Raw genomic sequence first — 20,831 nt, 5'->3', positions numbered from 1 at the left:
TGCGTCTCGGGACACCCGACAGAAGTGATGACTCAAACTAATCTATTCAATATTGAAATTGTTCAACTAGGCGATATCACGCACAAGAAACATTTTTTTCGAAAATATTTCTTTTGTGATGCCTTTGTTTGTTCACCCCTATTTTATAATATTTTTGTTGTTATCATTATGGTGAATAAACTCATTATTATTATTATTATTATTAAAATCTCTTATTGTTTATTCTGTATGCCCAATAAGCTGAAACAGCTGTATACCAGTGGCTTTTAAATTGAAATCAATATGGGGATCATCAAAAAGTACTAATCTATTTATCTTTTGATTTTCATGGAATTATTTTCCAGCATATATATATATATATATATATATATATATATATATATATATATATATATATATATATATATATATATGTTTAATCTGAAGTTTTCATGGATAGGACTATGCTGAACTGGTTTTTCCGGGTATTTGATCCGTGTATGTGATATTATCTCTAATTTCACCGACGTTTCGACAAAATCTCATTTGTCATTATCTAGGTGTGCTGTTACGTGTTCAGAAGTTAGTTGACCCTGCTCAACTCACTTCTTACTATACTGGTAAAACGGTATTCGTTACGTGTTCAGAGATAGAATGTCCATAAACACTCTACTACCAACTACTTAAATGTTGTTGAGTTTTACCTGAATTCTTCTTCTTCTTAGTTGACCTCATCTCACCGTTGAGGTATCGAATGGTTTTCTAAAATTATAGATAAATATTAACAATGATTTTATCCGAATCTATGAGCTCCTTTATTTGAGTTTTGAAAGCTTTTTTCCTTTCTCAATTCCTTAAGCATACAGGTAGTGAATTATATAGTTTGGGGCCAATGAAGAAAACAAATCTTTGTTAATTTTTTTTGAAAATCGGCAAGTCAATAGATTTGTTTTCTATGAATCGGGTAACATAATATTTAAGCGGTTTAACAGTGGGCTTTGTTTTACTATAGGTATATTAAGCAATAATATGCCAATGAGTTTCTGAAATTTTGTTGCTTGAATTCCTTACACAGACTTTTTGTATTATATAATCTGCCCTTTATGAAGAGTATTCTTAGCAAACAATTTTGAGTAGTTCGCAATTTTTTTACCGTTGTGGTAGAGACCTCCCCATATTACTATGCAGTATCTCAAAATTGACTCAGCTAATGAGTTATAAATCATGGAAAGGTTTTTCCTGCTGGAAATATCACGTAGCGAATAAAACTTATGTAATAGTTGTCGTAATTTCTTTGTTATATATAATGCATGTTCATCTCACCTTAGGTGTTGATCCACTATCAGACCAAGATACTTCAGTTTATTAATTTTCACAATCTGTGGACAACATCTGAAGCATATTTCGAAACAAGAATAACTTTGTACTGAAATATATCTTTCTGTATATTGGTCTTCACTAGTCGAAGAGAAGCTGATAAAATTACTCTTCTGAAAATTTACCGTTAATAGGCGGTGATTCAACCAACTGTGGATGTGAGAGAGGCTCATTCAGTTCATTCATATACCTTTCCCCATGTATCATTTATGAAAACAATAGCAAAATCATCTGCAGCACTGAACCCTGTGGAACACCGATTGTGATTTTCACTGAATCACTGAGACACTCTTCAATTTTTACTCGCTGTGTCCTGTTTTGTAAATAATTTTCAATAGATTCAGTAATGTGCCACGTATGCCAACTTTATTGACCCGTTCAAGTAAAATATTGTGCGACACAGTGTCGAAAGCTTTGGTCAAGTCGAAAGATATTGAAAGACATTTTCTTGATCTATCCAAGCCTCCGACAATATTTTTAGTTCGATCCATAATTGCATCTTCTGTACTTATATTTTTCGAAAATCCATACTGTTTCTCTGTGATACACTTATGCTTGGTAAAAATTTCATCAAACGATGTTTCAAACACTTTTCGAATATTTTTGCTATAATTGCTAGGGGTTTTGTAATCACCAGATTCATGAATGGGTGTGATAATTGCATTTTTCCATTGGGAAGGTATTATACCTGTTTCGAAAAACAGATTTATCAAATGTTTCAAGGGGACAATAATACTAGAGTGTGCTGATTTCATTAATGTCGTGGAGATTTCATCTTCTCCAGCGGCACACTTATTTTTCAATGTTGAGATAGTTTCAATTAGTTCATTTTCTGACACTGGGTCTCGAAATATAGATTCATTCAGTTTTTTATCCGATGTTATAAAATTTCTATGTCGATCTTTTCAATTTTTTGTCTAATCTTCTCTGCTAAGTTATGCCCTATATTTGTGAAGTATGTGTTGCAGATAATTGATTCTCTGTGTTATCGGTAATCCCCTTTCCATTTGTTCCTAGTATGTTTATCGTTCCTAATTCCTTTTTCGACGAGGTTAAATTGGATGCACAATTGATCACTGTCCAATCTATTCATAGTTATTTCCTGCTTCCGTCAGTTGGTTTTTATAGAGATTATTTTTTGTTTGACTTATTTAACATTTTTCTAAAGTTTTTGAATTCTTTCTTTAGTTTATTTTTCAAATAATTCCTGTGTTTTATGAGATTAATGGAAAAACGAAATTCAAAACAGATTTTTATGAGATTATATTAGACCTACTGAAATCCACGATTCCATTTTCTTTTGACTATTTTTGACCTTCAACTGTTTAGTACATGTAATTAAGTGTTCTTTATATTCCATCATGAAGTAAACGTAGGTTTCTTGTACACTATACACATCTACAACCCTTTTTTAGGTTTTCTGTTTGAGCAATGATTCAAATTTCTTATAATAAATTTTTTTAATGTTTAGTTTTCTTCATGTTTGGTTTTTCATTAGTGATATGTACGGCTTGTAGTAAAGTACCATAATGGTCGGTTAAATGTGTCCCTATCACTATTGGCATTGAGTTTATGGATTTGGAGATGGTGTTTTCATTTTCACGAATAAATATATGATCTGAATTACTTTGAGTTTCCTCAGTAACTCTCGTGGCTGCATTTATATAAGGAAAAAAGCCATTTTCTTTGAACATGTTCAGGTAATTGATTACTTCGATGAAATTTCTTGCAAATAAATTAATATATATGTCCTTTAGTAAAATATCAATATAACATTTTCGTAGGTTGGTGACATATGTATTGATAGTTTTCAGAATTCATTGAAGGAGGACGATAGGAGACAGTGAATCCAATTTTACATTCTTCAATTTCAAACGAGAATCTCAGTAGTTTAGTTTCTGACAATGGAATGATTTCTACAGTAGCATTTAGACTATTTCTTATATATACTAAAACTCCATCATTCTGGTCAATTTTCGAGTCGAGTCATCAAAGTTTTTTCCGACACTTCTGTGGATAATGCCTAATGTTTAATTGGTGATATATCATTGATCACCCTCGTATGTGTCTCACTTTGCTCATCCATAAAAATATACAAATAGGTAAATGCTATTACATTACATAACATTGAAATGTTATTTAAATGAATACTGATAAAAAATTGTGTACCACGCTGTGGTTGAGTCGCATCTAAGATATGGCATATCATTCTGGGGCACCTGCAACCAACAACACTTCAATACAGTCTTCATTCTCCAAAAGCGTGCCATCCGAAATCTGTGCAAAGTTGGGCCTAGAGAGTCTTGTAAACCATTGTTCAAGGAGCAAAAATTACTAACACTTTCTTCTTTATTCATACTTTATTCATACTGTGTGCCTAGTACATAAGAACAAATCGTCTTACGATGTTGTTATTGGTTTCACTCGCCAAAGCGACAAATCAAGACTGCCTATTCCATCATCAAATTTGATTAAAAACTCATTGATCTATAATGCAGCTAAAATATATAACCATCTACCGACCAGTCTTAAAGATATCCAATCACCTTATCAGTTTAGGAAATCTGTAAAGCAAGTTCTCATTGACCAGGTGTTTTATAGTGTTCAAGAGTACTTTGATAAAGATATGAACGGAATTCTGAAATAAAATTATTCCCTGTTCAAGCACTGCTTATGTTGATTTTAATAGCTCCTGCAATTTTGAAAACAATGTCTATTTATCTTATTTATTTATATATTTTATCTATTGATTTCCTTATTTACCTGTTAATGTCTGACTATTCGTTCATTTAGGATGTATATAAATATGTATGTGTGTGGTATTTATGTGCGTTTACATATGCATATTAATTTTTATTTATCTATAATTGATTTAGGTGTTCACTAAAAATCATAACCATATTTCAGTATGACACACAAATCAAACCAATGTATATGTATAATGTATAGTTATTATAGTGAAACTCATTTATACATGATTAGCTTTGTCAATGAGTTTATACTTTGGACAATAAAGCATATTTGATTTGATTTGATTTGATTCATTTATAAGATTCAATCTAGAACTGGCCAAGTCGTCTTTGATAACTACGCCACTACCTTTGAGTAGTTTTTTGTTCGTGTAAATATTTTGTTTCATCTGATAATATGCCATCTTGAGAAGTATTTCTCTAGCTTTTCCATTTTGAATTTGCCAATCCTGTAAGTTTCCTCTATGTCGGAAGTTTGAATATTTTGATTCATGTTTTCATTTGGTAGATTATACGGTATCTTGAATCTTGGTCGATGTTGTCTAATTTGTCCGACTTTGTCTTCTGTATTTTGATGTCCTGGTTTTTTATTGCTCCACTAATTACAGTTTCAACTCAAATATTTTTTTATCAAGAAGATCAAATTTTTCATCTAGACTTTTCGTTATCTCTTCAGACATATAATTTGTAATGATTTTTATGAAGCTATCATCCGTCCACAATTGTTTCATCACTTCATTCACCAGGAATTTCATTTCCTCGAATTGATCTCTTGTTAGCGCCATATTGTGATCAAATAAATTCGTCAATGGATTTTGGGTTATTTGAATTCCGATAAATCCGTTTCACTTAACTATGATTGGTTTTCTGTTTGACAATATTTTTACATATATTTTGCACTCATTTAAGCTTGCAATTTCAATTTAACTAGGAATTCATAAACGTACATCTACTCACTAGTTAGTTAGTTAGGCGCGTTTCTTCAAACTGAAATGCCACTAGGTTTCTTCAAAAATTCAAAATATTCACAAATTTCACATCTCAATTTTAGCAATTAGCGTAGACCAGTTATCTAATAATTATTTCATAATCCTTTCTCAGTTTGTCTCATTCATTGTAGGACTTCAGCTCTTTTGAATAACTGTGATCGCAAAATCAGTGAAAATATCTTTGCAAACATTAACGCATCTGTAAAGTACTCGAATTGAAACCGCGTTTCATTTCAACGTGAATTTTATCCACAAAGGTTGAACTGAATTGAATATGCGCTTTCATAACAAAATTCAAAGCTGCAGTTTAATTTTAGCCAGTTCAACACAAAACTTTATCTATTTTAATTAGAGTCAGAATTAATTTCCAAATTAGAATCATTATATAATAATTTCAATGCGGTTTCGCAATTGTTGAACGACATTCACACACGCAACAAAGTGGACAAATATAGTCAAATTTGGAATTTATTCAACAAATTGTATAGAGTTGAAACCTACTTTTTTTGAGTTTTGCCAAACTCTAGTTACATTGTTTGAATGGATGATTTTTTGAAAAAAAAAATCACACTGTTTTTGGGGTGTATAAAATCTAAAAAATGGACAAAACTTAATCAATAGAGAGTCTGACGAAGTTTATACATAAAAAAAAAGTGAAAAACATTGACAAAAAATCTTTCAAACAGATATTACTATTTTCACGTATATGTTTCATTCCAATTACCTGGATTTCATCCAGATTTGTAGTTTTATTTCAATATCAAATCCATCAGTTTTTCAAATTTTGCCAGTTGCTAATTGTATCTTAAGTAATTACACGCAAAGACTCTATTGAAAAGCGTCATTTTGAAAATAATCTGGCCATAAGCATTTTGATCCATTAATCTTTGTGTATTTTTAACGGAAGTATAATTCATTGATGCCAATACTTTTACCGATAAACAATTGAAAATATTCACCGGTTCAAACGGAAATAATTCAAAGTCAAAAATTTCGAATAGAACCCTATATATTTTTCGACCATTTGGTAGGACAATAGTTATTTTTGTATCAAGGGCCTAAAATAGACTTTTATGGACCGCAGCGTGTAAGTAGACGCCTAGGTCAAAAAATTAATACGATTATATAAGCTTGTAGGCTAGTACTAGTCAAGCGACGAATTGAACTCCACCAGAAATAAGTATTTGAGTTTATTGCCAAGTAAACATAAGAATATATACGACAAAGTGTATGAAGAATTCCTGAGATGGTGCAAAGAGAATAATGTAAAAAATAAAAACTACACAGACAGTGTACTTTTTACCTATTTTCTAGAGAAATCTAAATATCGTAGGCCGTTTTCCATGTGGTTTATGACATGGTAATAAACATATCAGTTGATACGCAAGTTTACGATCGAAAGCCATCTGGTCCAGGAGATTTTTTTGATTTGAGAGATTGGATACATTTTTCACTTGTTTTGGACAATTTTGATTATCTTGTAATTGTTTTCTGTAGCAGTCAGCTTTATTTTTCAGTTTATTTCATTTTATTTTCAGTTCAGTTTAGTTTATTAGTTCTTTCGAATTATTTTTATGAGGATTTCATTCTCGGGGCCAGCTTGCAGTTTTTTGTGTAAAGTATTTTTTGTATTCACTGATATTATTAGTCCTTCTATGAATTAAATCTTTATGACCACTTTTCTATGGATTCTTTTCTTCAATATTTCAGAATCAATTCTGTTCTTCTTCTGTTCTTTTGAATTTTTCTTTAGCAAAATCTAGATCAGGTTCATTGTAGACATCGTCCTATGTTTCATTCTTCAATGATTCTACTAGCTTTTTTTCATTAGAATACTTTTATAAATTACTGTGAAGTACTATGAAGTACTGTTGAAGATATTTTTATTTTCTTCTTCAAATGTCTAAGTGATATGATGGGTTGTTGTTTTTCCAAAAAAATGACCTTTACCTATATTTACTGATTCTTGTGAATTCATTGATATGAAGCCGTGTTCACTCAGCAGATTCGAGTATTCATCTCTGTATTCATTATTCATATCTGAAATATCAATACAGATATCCCCCACAAAGATCTTGACAAAGGGATTTTTACTATTGTAATTACTAAGGTATTCATTCAAACCGATGTGGATGACGATCTATATAAAACTTGTATTGTAATGATGATTTGATGATATCGAGTTCAAACTCTAAGTTTTTCTTATATAGACCAACACACCGTCATTTTAATTCACATTGCCCTGATTATGTGCAATTTCATGTGTAGGTATTTCTAATGAGGTGGAATTAGAAACGATCCCAGTCCATGCGAGTAGAATCACTTCAAAGTCATTATCGAATTTTCAATTCACCTATATTATGGAAAACTGGAATACGGAATAATTCATCTCGAACTTGCGGAACAGAACTCTTCAAAGAAGTTTATTTTTTTCAAACAGGATTCATCTATCTATTTGTCATGTGTTTCCTTTATTGTCATTTCACGAGTTCATGTCTCAAGAAAAAGTGTGACAGCGACACTGATATTATGTGAGATAATTAGCACGTGCAAATAATGTTCTCCATTATGTACTCAAACAATAGATCTTCTGGTATGAAAGGCCAATTATGATTTTGATCATTGTACCTCACCATGTCGGGTTCATTAAAATACTCGTTTCATAATTTTGAGCACTAATGACTATACCCTTTTATAATCCCAACAACTTTCGACAGTAAAGGCTCTCCGGTTCAGAAGGCCGCAGAAGAGTACTTGAATAAATGACCCCATTGAATTCAATTTTGTTTTCTGGAATTTGCTGGTAGCGTTTTTCACTTTCTGTGTGCATGCGGTGAGTATATTTGTGAGTCTTTTTCAGATTTGTGAGTCTTTTTCCGGTTACGGAAAACAAAAGAATAAATCAAAAATGAGAAGATCATGCACAGAAATTGATTTGGGATATAAGCAAAGTAACGCAACTACTCTCATATATATGAACATTGAGAAACACGAATAAAGTAAAATATAGGTTTCCTAAAACTCAGTTAGAATTTGTGCGTGTCCATCAATTTTTGTACATTCATAATGAGTCGGCAATTTTCAACATCAATTATGAAATTTCAAATAGAAAATCAGGAGTTTTTGAAATGATATTTTCAAGGAAGTTGATATTCTGGCGTAGTTATGTTGATGTCAAACTTAACAAGTCTATCTACCTCTCTTTCTCTCTCTCCCTCTCTCTGATCCTGAAAATAATAATAACTTCGATCATCAAATGTGTGAAAAGAAATCAACATTCACGACCTATTTGAATTTTGTAGTAATCATTTCAAGTTTCCAAAAGAAGAACTTTCCGCCAGACGTGACAATGTGATGGACAGAAACTCCTTTATGGACAGGTTTGATACGAAGAAAAGCTCCTCTACGTCTCGTTGCTTCGAGTTCCCTCTGGACCGGAGGGTAGCAACCTGTGAGGGTTCCTTGTCCAGGAATACAGACAAAAGATGTGAGGCTTCACCGGACCGTGGGGTGGTACGAGGGTGTCTCTAGCTTCATGACGAGGCAAGATATCATCGTAGCGCCGAAGGAGGATCCGGTCTTGAAAGCTGAAAGCAAGATATTTACAAGCACGGCTAGCTGGAGAAGGGTTACTGCATGTGCATTTGAGGTGACTGAGGCAAACTGAAAAATTCACAAAAATTATTTATTTGCTAAACCGTGCGTTTTCCTTTAATCGTATCCATTGGAAATGATTGGTGTTTCTATCCTTCAGAAAGAGAACTAGTTGTTTAGGGTCTTCCATTAAGAACCTCCGAACTTTGACAAATGATAACGACCATCTTGTTGAAGCTTCATCTGTCACAGTAGTTGCCATTTAATCAGTCTGTTTTGCCAAATTACCATAGACGTATATTGCATTCAACAACATGTGCAAATAATAAAATTCTTTTATCAAAATGAGTGTTCGATTCAGGCAACGTAGCGCGGGCTTCGCCTATTTTACGGTTCTACCAAGAGAACTATTCGTAATGTGGCGGATGAATTTGAGTCCACTGGTTCAGCAAATGATCGACCAACACCCTCACGTCGACGAAACGCAAGATCTGCCGAAAACATCGCTTATGTCTGTGAGAGTGTGCAGGAGAATACAATGCAGTCGATTTCGCGTAGTTCACAAGAACTCGGCCTCTCACAGTCGAATTTTGCATCTGGAACTGCACCCATACAAAATCCATCTGACCCACAAACTGAATTGAGGATGATATCAATCCACATGAGATCCAAGAGCGTCCAATATATTCCAAAAAAGTTACTGTTTGGGCTAGCGGCGTCATCGGTCTTTATTTTCTTAAAAACAACATTGGCCAGGCCATCACTGTCAACGGCAAGCACTATAGGTCGATAATTACACAACACAACAATGTATTTCCACGTGTTAAAACCGAAAGTGACCATAAAAATTATATATTAGCTCTTGTTTTCAATATATAGTATCATTATATTATATATATGTATATTGAGTTTTCAACAAATGAAATATTTCATCACCAACAGTTGGTACACATGTTTGCTTACATAACACCCCTCTCATCAGCTGTTCTTAAGTAGTAAACATAACCTATGTCTGTTTGTCAATTGTACGCACGTGGTTGCTATTGAAATTATCGTGTGAGGTTGATTTTTAAATTAATTTAAGTGCTGATCTGAAATGCCTCGAAAGTGTGTGAATTCTGTCGATAGCTTTTGCTATATATGTGGTGAAATAACATTTAAGGCTCAGAAACGTAAAATGACACATATCGTTAAGACAGCCTATGAACATTATTTTGGTGTGAAAGTTGGGGACCAAGATAAATCATGGGCTCCTCATATATGTTGTAATTCTTGTTCCGTCATATTGCGAGAGTGGCTGAAAAATAAAAACCGGGCAATGGCTTTTGCAGTACCTATGGTTTGGCGTGAGCCTACCAATCATACAGACGACTGTTATTTCTGCTTAACTCCTCCCATTAAGCAAGGTTCATCTATGAAGAAAAGAGGAACGGTTAAATACCCTAATCTCCCATCTGCTCTTCGGCCTGTACCACACTCAGACAATTTGCCAGTCCCTTCTCCACCCCAAAACTATGAAATTTTAGAGAAAGGTGATGAAGACTGTTTAGAAGGAGCAACCCATCCTTCTAGTGATCCGCACAGAATTAGTCAAGCAGAGTTGTGTGACCTTATAAGAGATCTTCGCTTGTCTAAGGAAAAGGCTGAGCTGTTAGGGTCAAGACTACAACAGTGGAATCTTCTAAAACATGATGTGAAAATATCTCAGTACTGACAGCGTCAAAAAGATTTGCTTCCTTTTTTTGACAAAAAAGAAAACCTCGTAGTTTGTTCTGATGTTAATGGTTTGATGGACTGCTTGAATTTGGATCACACTCCATCAGAATGGAGACTGTTTATAGACTCTTCAAAACTAAGCTTAAAAGCTGTACTTCTGCATAATGGAAATCAGCTACCTCCTATAGGTCATGCAGTTCACATGAAGGAAACGTATATAAATATGAAAACACTTCTCCAATCAATCAAATATGAACAACAAAAGTGGCACATCTGTGGTGATCTGAAAGTCATTGCTATACTCCTAGGAATGCAATTAGGGTTCACCAAGTACTGTTGTTTTTTGTGTCTGTGGGACAGTCGGGGTAGAAAATCTCACTATAAAAAAATGAACTGGCCTACACGAGACCTAAACCCTAATGAGAAAAATGTAGTTTACGAGCCTCTTGTAGATCCTAAGGATGTTCTCCTTCCCCCATTACATATTAAGTTGGGACTAATGAAAAACTTTGTGAAGGCCATGGACCAGGAAGGACAAGCTTTTAAGTACTTGAGAGCAAAGTTTCCCAGGTTAAGTGATGCTAAAGTCAAGGAAGGCATCTTTATTGGGCCTCAAATCCGTGAAATCGTAAATGATCCTGCTTTTGACATGATTTTAACAGGAAATGAAAAAAGAGCCTGGGAAGCCTTTAAGGGGGTTATACATGGGTTTTTAGGTAACAAAAGAGATGATAACTTCACAGCATTGGTTAAAGAGCTTCTTCAAGCTTCTGTTTTCCTTAAAAATTCATTTTCTTCACTCTCATCTTAATTTCTTCCCACAAAACTGTGGAGCTGTGAGTGACGAACATGGAGAAAGATTCCATCAAGACATTGCCTTAATGGAACAGAGATATCAGGGCCGTTGGAATGAAGCAATGCTTGCAGGCTACTTACTGCTGGTCTGTGTGTAGGGATGCTCCAGAAGTGTTTTATAAAAGACAAGCTAAACGACAGCGATCTTACAATGAATCGGATGGACTTAATTGAAATTTGGTGGTACAAACTTCTTTTATTTGTCAAAACACTAAGAATAATGTTTTTTTTATTAATTTTGTACTTAAAATATTCTAAAAGAAACATAACAATATTGTTTTATGTACTTTCACTTTTCACGTATAGTATAACTACTCTTTAAGATTAAGTACTGTGTATCTCAAAAACCAGAGCTAATAAAAATTTTTCATTGTTATTTTCGTTTTTATCACCCCAACATTAGTAGAAATTGACTAATTTAGTGTAGGAAACATTCAAAAAATATTTTTTTGTTGTGTTGTGTTACTAGCTTCTTTTGACCTGAATTGGATGATCTGGATACCGATAGAATGCCGATACCTACTACACAGCTTATGCCACATTGGATATTCTGCACGAGCGATTTGAGGGCATGGTCCTCCACTTTGAGGTGATGTAAACTGACCACCAGGATCGTTCGATTTGACCACGTTAGACTTTTTCTTGTGGAGTTTTCTTGAGTCGCAGGTATATGCCAATAACCCACAAACCACAGCGTTTCTCCAAGCCAACGTAACCTATGCCATTGGTCAAATTCAGTCTGATTTATGCACTAAAGTCGTTTCGAATGCGCTCCACCTAGAGAAGCCGTGACGGACATTTAAACGTTGTAATAATTCACACATAATGGCATCATTAGATCTTTCAAACGAATAAACAAGTTTGATATCTCATACACACCTTGTTTCAGTTGAATTTGAAGATAGGAAGCGTTTATTGAAAAACTCTTAATAAGACATATATCCTATAAATGGAGGAAATATGAAAAAATATGTTTTTAAATAGGTTTTTTCCATTAATCAGTTATTGCACCCCTACGAACAACAACCCTCAGAAGTCGAAACTTGTGCGAGCGAAAGACTAACGCGGTCTTACCTTTCAACGTGTGACTCCTAACAAGGTAGAAACCAAGATATGAATACAATATGAGTGATAAAAATAATCTTCGTGGCATATTTCACAAATATGTTACTACTTATTATACGTTTCATTGAACTTATTCTGATTTATTTCGCCAAGACACTAAGCATAGGTTTTAGTGATTCAAAAAATTGAAGAGTTGCATTAATATTTTTGTCTTATTCGACCCTTTTGTGAACCTCTGCAATACGGATGCATATTTGTGTTTACTCTCCGACAATGAATTGGTGGCCGTCGTTAATACCACCAATCATATTCTATAGCTTGAACCCATTATATCTCCTATACACACTTAATTAACTATAACTCTGACTTAGTCTACATCCGTAGGGTAATAGTGGTACTTCGGTGTCAGGTGTGGTATAGTAAATTTCCATTTAACGGGCTATCCGATTTATCACGATGCTTTCCTCAACTAGCCACAATATAAGCTTTCGGGGTGGTCATAAACTTCCGTGCAAATTTTATTTGCCTGGTAATAATGAAAACGGTTGGAGCTATTAGCCGAAGCGAGATTCACGGCGGATTTTATTATCGCAAACTGGGTTAGTACAATCGCTCATTTGAGATCATGGAAATATTATTCGTAATCAGAAGATATTTTCGAAATGAAATATTGTTATATTATTGCTAGAACTACAAAATAAATATTTCATATAAAATTCAAGATTAAGAAATTCATCTCATATGAAAGATAACCGACAAAGTGCAGTTCGTTATATTATTAGCTTCTCTTGTAAGTGAAATTTTATCAATATTCCCAACTTCATTATGAATGTTTGGTGTAAAAACTGAATGAGAAAATTCAATGCTTTATAATTGAAATTATTTATTTCAGGAGTATTCTTGAAAAAATGGAATGAAAAAAATTTCGAACGGAATTTAGATTTGTAGTTGTTTCCCAGATTTCGGTTTGTTTCTGCTGATGAGAGTAGTCAGAGATGAATTATGCTATAAAATTTTTATAAATGCCTATCCTATCATAAATCCTAGGAAAATTTTATTTTCGACAAGTCTGAGTTCAAAATATTCATTTTTATAGTGTATTCATCACTTTACGATAGCCCTATTAGTTTATTTCGAATATTTGTTTCGTGCACAATAATCAACATAGTCAATGAATGAAGCATTAGTGGAAAAAATTTGGGTTTTTGGATATTATTTCTTCAACGTCATGTTTAGATTGTAGCATCATATCTGAATTAGAAATATTTCATTATGAGAAACCAGAATGGTGAGGAGATGGTTATGATTCAAAGTCAAACTTTTTGACAGCTTCTTTTCTGTCAGATATACAAAACGTCACATTTTGTAAATGATAATACAATACTGTAGCATGACACCGTTTGCCCTATTCTACGAGACGCCTATGACTCTCCCCGGTTGCCAACAGGAAGCTTGGAACGAATATTTCTGACAGCGAGTATGATTGCTGTCTCTGTGCCGCCATTATTAGTAGACAGTAAACCCATAACTAGTGTAGAGGATAGCGAGTCTTGTTATATACTAACTTTGATTCAATAAATTGTGTATTTTCGGTAACCTAGTGTTTTACCCACGAAACCCTTAAGGCAATAATAATAGCCTTATAACTGGCGCCCATACGAGTGGCTATCGAAAATCATGAAATAAAACTATTGATGAAAAGTTTTCGTGTCGTTTGTTGGTATAAACGAGAGTAGTGCGCGCGAAAGTTTTCCGAACTGTGCTTCTACAAGTAGGACTCCTCAATCATCGCTTTTGTGAACTGTCTCCAGTGTGAATAGACTAGCTTCTACAAAAGTAGGACTGGATCTGTTTCTTGCTTCATAGTGCATGAAAAGATTGAAAAGCTTCTACAAGTGTAGGACTGCCTGGATCTACTTTTCGCTCCGCCGCGTAGGAATTTGCTGGATCTACTTTTTGCTCCGCTGCGTAGGAATTTGCTGGATCTACTTTTCGCTCCGCCGCGTAGGAATTTGCTAGATCTACTTTTCGCTCCGCCCCGTAGGAATTTGCTGGATCTACTTTTGCTCCGCCGTGTCTTCAAAAGAATCGCAAGTATTCTGAAATTGGAAAGGGTTCTGCACAAACTGTGAGTACTTTTCACTGTTATCACGGCTGATCAAAGGCATACGTATTTTCTCCGTTCCGCTGTTCATAAAACCGAAGTAATTGAAAGAGAGACGGGTTCGAAAATGTCTGTCACACTTTCAAATGAACAATTCCAAGAATTGTTAGGCCGCATGAATGTTTCAACGAATACGGGTAACTTCTCAAAGTGCTCGAGTAAATTTAGCGGTGATAAAAATGCTGATGTGAACGCGTTTTTAGATGCAGTAGAAGTCTATAAGGACTGTGTTAATATTTCGGATGTAAATGCATTGAAGGGTTTACCGATGCTTCTCGAAGGTTTCGCTGCAACATGGTACCAAGGTGTGAAATCCACTGTGACTGATTGGAAAGAAGCTACAAAGTTGTTGAAAACAACATTTGGACCAAATAAACCTCCGTATCGTGTATATCGTGAACTTTTCGCCTACGATCAAGATTCAAGAACAAAAACTGATGTGTTTATTTGCAAAGCCCGATCAATACTTGCTCAACTACCTAGTGGCACTCTTGCCCAAGAGGTTCAACTAGATATGGTGTATGGATTACTCCATAGGAGAATTCGCGAGAAAGTTTCTCGTGATGAGGTTGGCTCTTTCGAAGAATTGCTCACCCAGTCACGACTAGCAGAAGAAACTTTTGATTCAACGCCCGAAACGAAACTTTCTGAGGATGGACATTCAAAGAATAAGAAACTTTGCTCATATTGTCACAATCCTGGTCATATTAGGGAGGACTGTCGCAAATTAGCTAAAGCCCAATATAAAGGTTGTAGTTCGGTGTCTAATGTCACGAACACGGGTCCAGCTGCTAAAACTGCGAATGACACCACTCAGAATAATCCTCTACCTAGCCCCAGTACCTCTAGTAATTTTTCATGTTATGGATGCGGAAATCCCGGTTACATTCGAACTAATTGTCCTAAATGCTGTTCAAAATTACAGAAAACAACTGTGTCATCGCCTGCCGAATTTTTGTGTAGTAAATTCAATAACAATGATACGAATGTAATTAGGCCCCTGGTCCCAATCCAAATAATGCACCACAACGGGTTTGCTTTTTTGGATACTGGCTCAAAGTCTAGCATAGCTGGACATATGTTGTCGAAGCTACTTCTCAACGACAATGTTCCTTTTAGAGAGGACAATCTTATTATGACTCTAGCAGATGGAATACAGCGTGACGTCATCGTACGAATTTTTGAAATTAAAGTTACTTTAATGAATAAAACGGTTCCTATTGAACTTATCTCACTTTCTGAATATGAAAATAGCAGAACTCTCCTGGGTGTAGACTTCATAAGAGCTATCAATGTGATATTAGACATACCAAATAATATGTTTTTCTTCGGAGATGGAGACCAGTGTCACCTCACAAACCACAAGAGGAGACTAAATCATCTGTCGGTAACAAATAAGACAGATGGGTATCCGCGGCTAAGCTAAACAGTGGAGACGGGAGTGGGTTAAACAACTTAGCAAATTTCAAATAGATCTTAATGGGCGCCAGGTAAATTTAATCCTCCAGATACCCTAAGTAACTCACAATATCAATAACTTACCAATTAATATTGGAAATAAAAGATAAAAATCCCCAATATGATTTATTCAGTAATCCTAACTTACATGGATTAACCAACAACGCTTCTAAGACAACAATGCAATATTCACACTACTACGCGATGTTCAAATGTCCATACAAGAGCGCGGTGTATCTAACCACGAATTCAATCAGCCATAAATTACGGTAGTAACGACGCTCAAAAAACTACAATACGTCGAGTAAAACTACCACGAAAATTGAGTAGGTGAAATCGTAAATACTAGTATCGGATGGTAAGACAAACTCGTTTGCGTCGCGTGAGCTCAGGCGTAGGCGCATCGGTGTCAATCAGCAATCGTGAAAGGAAGAATATACCTCAATTTCCGTTTCACAAATATCTATATCAATCAGGTATCAATAAACAACTCTTAATCAATAAACGATAAACAACACTATATCAACAGGTATCAATAAACATAAGGGCAAACAATTATTTAAATATCTCAGTATTGCACAAATTTTCAAATAAATCAATTATAACTTGCGTGCTCCTTTTGGGCCACCCGGTATATGATGTTAGGCTACCCTGTAGTATGGCGGAAGTGGATCACCCTGTAGTACTGCTGAGATGGATCACCCTGTAGTACGGCGGAGATGGATCACCCTGTAGCACCACCAAGATAGATCACCCTGTAGGGCACGACAAGCTGGACCAGTAATGGATCACCAAATAAGATCCAGAAAGAAAATAGGGGAAAAAAAAGACAGGAAAAGAAAAAGGAAACAGGAACGAAGACAAAAAAAACAGGAAAAGAAAAGCAGGAAGAAAAACAGGAAGAAAATTCTCAATCAGAATCAGAAAAAAACAAGGTGAGATTCAACCCCCATTCAATAGGACTATTTGCCTAATCAATACCCCTGGTATATTTTCATTTAAGCAAAGTAGCAAGATAACAAGAGTATATTTTTGGGTGCCCTGTATAACCATATGACCCGTAAAAATCAAGAAAATTGAATGAGTGTTGAAACCTCTCTTCAATACTAATATTCAGTTGAGATATAACGATGGAACCAGAAATTACTAAAATCATTTAAAAACACATTTAATGGTAAAATTCTTACCCTGGCCAAGGGGTTTTCTATACGATTCTTCGTGTGCGGTGTTCTGCACGGAAGTCCTGCTGGGACTTGATGAGTGACTGAGGGCCTTCTGTTTCTTATGAATCTAATTTCGGAAATCCTTCCACCTGGCACGAGTTCGGTAACCACCACAAATCCTCAAAAGAGCTTAAGTTTCAGACTGCAAATATCCACACCAAAATGACCAATCAGTCTTCCACTATACAATCCTGACTTGTAGAAATAATCCCCGTGAAGGATGGCACAAATACAACCAAATATATCCTACAATCAGTCTGATGGTACCCTTTGAACTCCGAACCAAGCTCACCGAAGGCTAACTTCCAAATACTAAGCGACTGCCACATCTGACAGCCAACCAGTTGTTGCCACAGTGCATCCAATCTACACTACAAGCACCAAGGGGGCGCTGTGCACAACATCATAAATCTAACAATTCCTCCACAGCCACTTGATACATCATCAACAAGTCCATGACACATCAAAACTCCTTCTCAAAGCAATGCAACCCTTAAACAACCCTTGACAACTTGAGTAACCGATAAATCCTCCACCCGTGAACAACTGTAGAACTAGTTCGGTGTAAGTCGACGGAACGATACTACGAAAGTTCGGCAGATGTCAACCAACAGCTGTCTCTTAACCTTGTTTACGAATATTTACAAAATATATTGTTCCAACCTATTTTCAACTATTTACCAATCCTTATTCATGCGATGGAATAGAAACATATAAGGTAAGTCGCCATAACCTTCCCTTTCAGTACAAATATTAGAGCATTCATATTATGCAGAATATTTACCGAAAATATCAAACAGTATTCAGAAACCCAGAGGTAACTAATATTGTTTTTCAGGCGATATGGCTCTAATATGTCAGTAATCCTTCTGGAAGTAATGAATAACGATCTATGCAAGAAATATTCTTGGAAAGATATAGGGAATAAGGCAGACAACGGCTGAAAAAAATGATAGGTGAAGAAAACTGAGAAACAAACAATAACAACTATTCCAACCTAGCGAGGAATTTCGGATCTCCAACGTCGATTGGCAATAGGAGAATGCGTAAGTACTGGTCAAAGCAGTTAGTCAGGGAGCATACATTTATTCTTATACATTTCAGGTATGGTTTTCTATGGAACGGAAGATTCCCATTACTATGATGTTAAATGAATAAAATCTACTTGTAACTTAATTACATTGTTAATATCCTTTGAATAAAGATCTTAAAAGGTGAGGTAGTGTTTTGAAAGGTCACATAAGAGCAGTTTGATCTAGTGCTAAATTGAAACGTAACAACTCCCCCCTTTCTCGAAGAAATTTACCCCGTAAATTTCACTCAATTCTCAAGAACTCAGTCTTCTGAAGACGAAGGTTTTAAATCCTTCTCATGCCAGGAACCCTTCGAATTACCATCAGAGTCCCTCAATTCATAAGTCCAAAGCGGCAGCCCTTTTTTTTTTCAATATCAATGTTCCGTAGTGGTATTAATAGAATGCACAAAGATTACATACATTATCAAAACGTCAATATTTCAGTTACATTGAACAAGGACATGTCAACAATCACAAATTTACGTTTTCATGTATATATAAAAACATCAATACTATAGTTCAATAAAATAATGATAAAAAAAAACTTTAAAAACAAGCTTTTACTCAAGTGCCCTTCTCCTCTAATTTGATTGCCATCGTCAGAGAATGCCGCATCTCTTGAACAGTTCCTGTAGCAATTTCTCTAACTCTAACCTCATACACGAGCTCATCTTGACTCAAACGGTTCACTAGCATTTTGCGTGACATGATAACAATTCCAATGAGACACAAAAAAAAAAATTAAATAAAATGATCAAAAAAAATTTTTTTCAAATTTATCAAAAAAATTTTTTTCCAAATTTAAAAAAAAAGAACTATGAAGACGTTGTTTTAACGCGGCCCCACGTTGGGCGCCAAAATGTCACCTCACAAACCACAAGAGGAGACTAAATCATCTGTCGGTAACAAATAAGACAGATGGGTATCCGCGGCTAAGCTAAACAGTGGAGACGGGAGTGGGTTAAACAACTTAGCAAATTTCAAATAGATCTTAATGGGCGCCAGGTAAATTTAATCCTCCAGATACCCTAAGTAACTCACAATATCAATAACTTACCAATTAATATTGGAAATAAAAGATAAAAATCCCCAATATGATTTATTCAGTAATCCTAACTTACATGGATTAACCAACAACGCTTCTAAGACAACAATGCAATATTTACACTACTACGCGATGTTCAAATGTCCATACAAGAGCGCGGTGTATCTAACCACGAATTCAATCAGCCATAAATTACGATAGTAACGACGCTCAAAAAACTACAATACGTCGAGTAAAACTACCACGAAAATTGAGTAGGTGAAATCGTAAATACTAGTATCGGATGGTAAGACAAACTCGTTTGCGTCGCGTGAGCTCAGGCGTAGGCGCATCGGTGTCAATCAGCAATCGTGAAAGGAAGAATATACCTCAATTTCCGTTTCACAAATATCTATATCAATCAGGTATCAATAAACAACTCTTAATCAATAAACGATAAACAACACTATATCAACAGGTATCAATAAACATAAGGGCAAACAATTATTTAAATATCTCAGTATTGCTCAAATTTTCAAATAAATCAATTATAACTTGCGTGCTCCTTTTGGGCCACCCGGTATATGATGTTAGGCTACCCTGTAGTATGGCGGAAGTGGATCACCCTGTAGTACTGCTGAGATGGATCACCCTGTAGTACGGCGGAGATGGATCACCCTGTAGCACCACCAAGATAGATCACCCTGTAGGGCACGACAAGCTGGACCAGTAATGGATCACCAAATAAGATCCAGAAAGAAAATAGGGGAAAAAAAAGACAGGAAAAGAAAAAGGAAACAGGAACGAAGACAAAAAAAACAGGAAAAGAAAAGCAGGAAGAAAAACAGGAAGAAAATTCTCAATCAGAATCAGAAAAAAACAAGGTGAGATTCAACCCCCATTCAATAGGACTATTTGCCTAATCAATACCCCTGGTATATTTTCATTTAAGCAAAGTAGCAAGATAACAAGAGTATATTTTTGGGTGCCCTGTATAACCATATGACCCGTAAAAATCAAGAAAATTGAATGAGTGTTAAAACCTCTCTTCAATACTAATATTCAGTTGAGATATAACGATGGAACCAGAAATTACTAAAATCATTTAAAAACACATTTAATGGTAAAATTCTTACCCTGGCCAAGGGGTTTTCTATACGATTCTTCGTGTGCGGTGTTCTGCACGGAAGTCCTGCTGGGACTTGATGAGTGACTGAGGGCCTTCTGTTTCTTATGAATCTAATTTCGGAAATCCTTCCACCTGGCACGAGTTCGGTAACCACCACAAATCCTCAAAAGAGCTTAAGTTTCAGACTGCAAATATCCACACCAAAATGACCAATCAGTCTTCCACTATACAATCCTGACTTGTAGAAATAATCCCCGTGAAGGATGGCACAAATACAACCAAATATATCCTACAATCAGTCTGATGGTACCCTTTGAACTCCGAACCAAGCTCACCGAAGGCTAACTTCCAAATACTAAGCGACTGCCACATCTGACAGCCAACCAGTTGTTGCCACAGTGCATCCAATCTACACTACCAGCACCAAGGGGGC

General features: G+C 35.3%; 1 protein-coding gene and 1 long non-coding RNA gene across 5 annotated transcripts in view; one reads left to right on the top strand and one right to left on the bottom strand.

The window, feature by feature from the left end:
- The window catches only part of IRSp53 (Insulin receptor substrate 53 kDa), a 507,262-nt gene that overhangs the window by 198,266 nt on the left and 288,165 nt on the right, over positions 1-20,831 (bottom strand). The gene's annotated exons all lie outside the window — the stretch shown is intronic.
- LOC141485352 (uncharacterized) lies at positions 17,114-20,383 on the top strand. Its single transcript, XR_012467153.1, has 3 exons — positions 17,114-17,888; positions 18,009-18,216; positions 18,275-20,383. It is a non-coding gene; the product is annotated as an uncharacterized lncRNA (long non-coding RNA).

Source organism: Leptinotarsa decemlineata, unplaced genomic scaffold (assembly GCF_025532065.1).
Source record: "Leptinotarsa decemlineata unplaced genomic scaffold, Ldec_3_MD MMD2_tig00026317_RagTag_RagTag, whole genome shotgun sequence".
In the NCBI taxonomy this organism is placed as follows: domain Eukaryota; kingdom Metazoa; phylum Arthropoda; class Insecta; order Coleoptera; family Chrysomelidae; genus Leptinotarsa; species Leptinotarsa decemlineata.
This window is presented reverse-complemented; position numbering and strand designations above follow the sequence as displayed.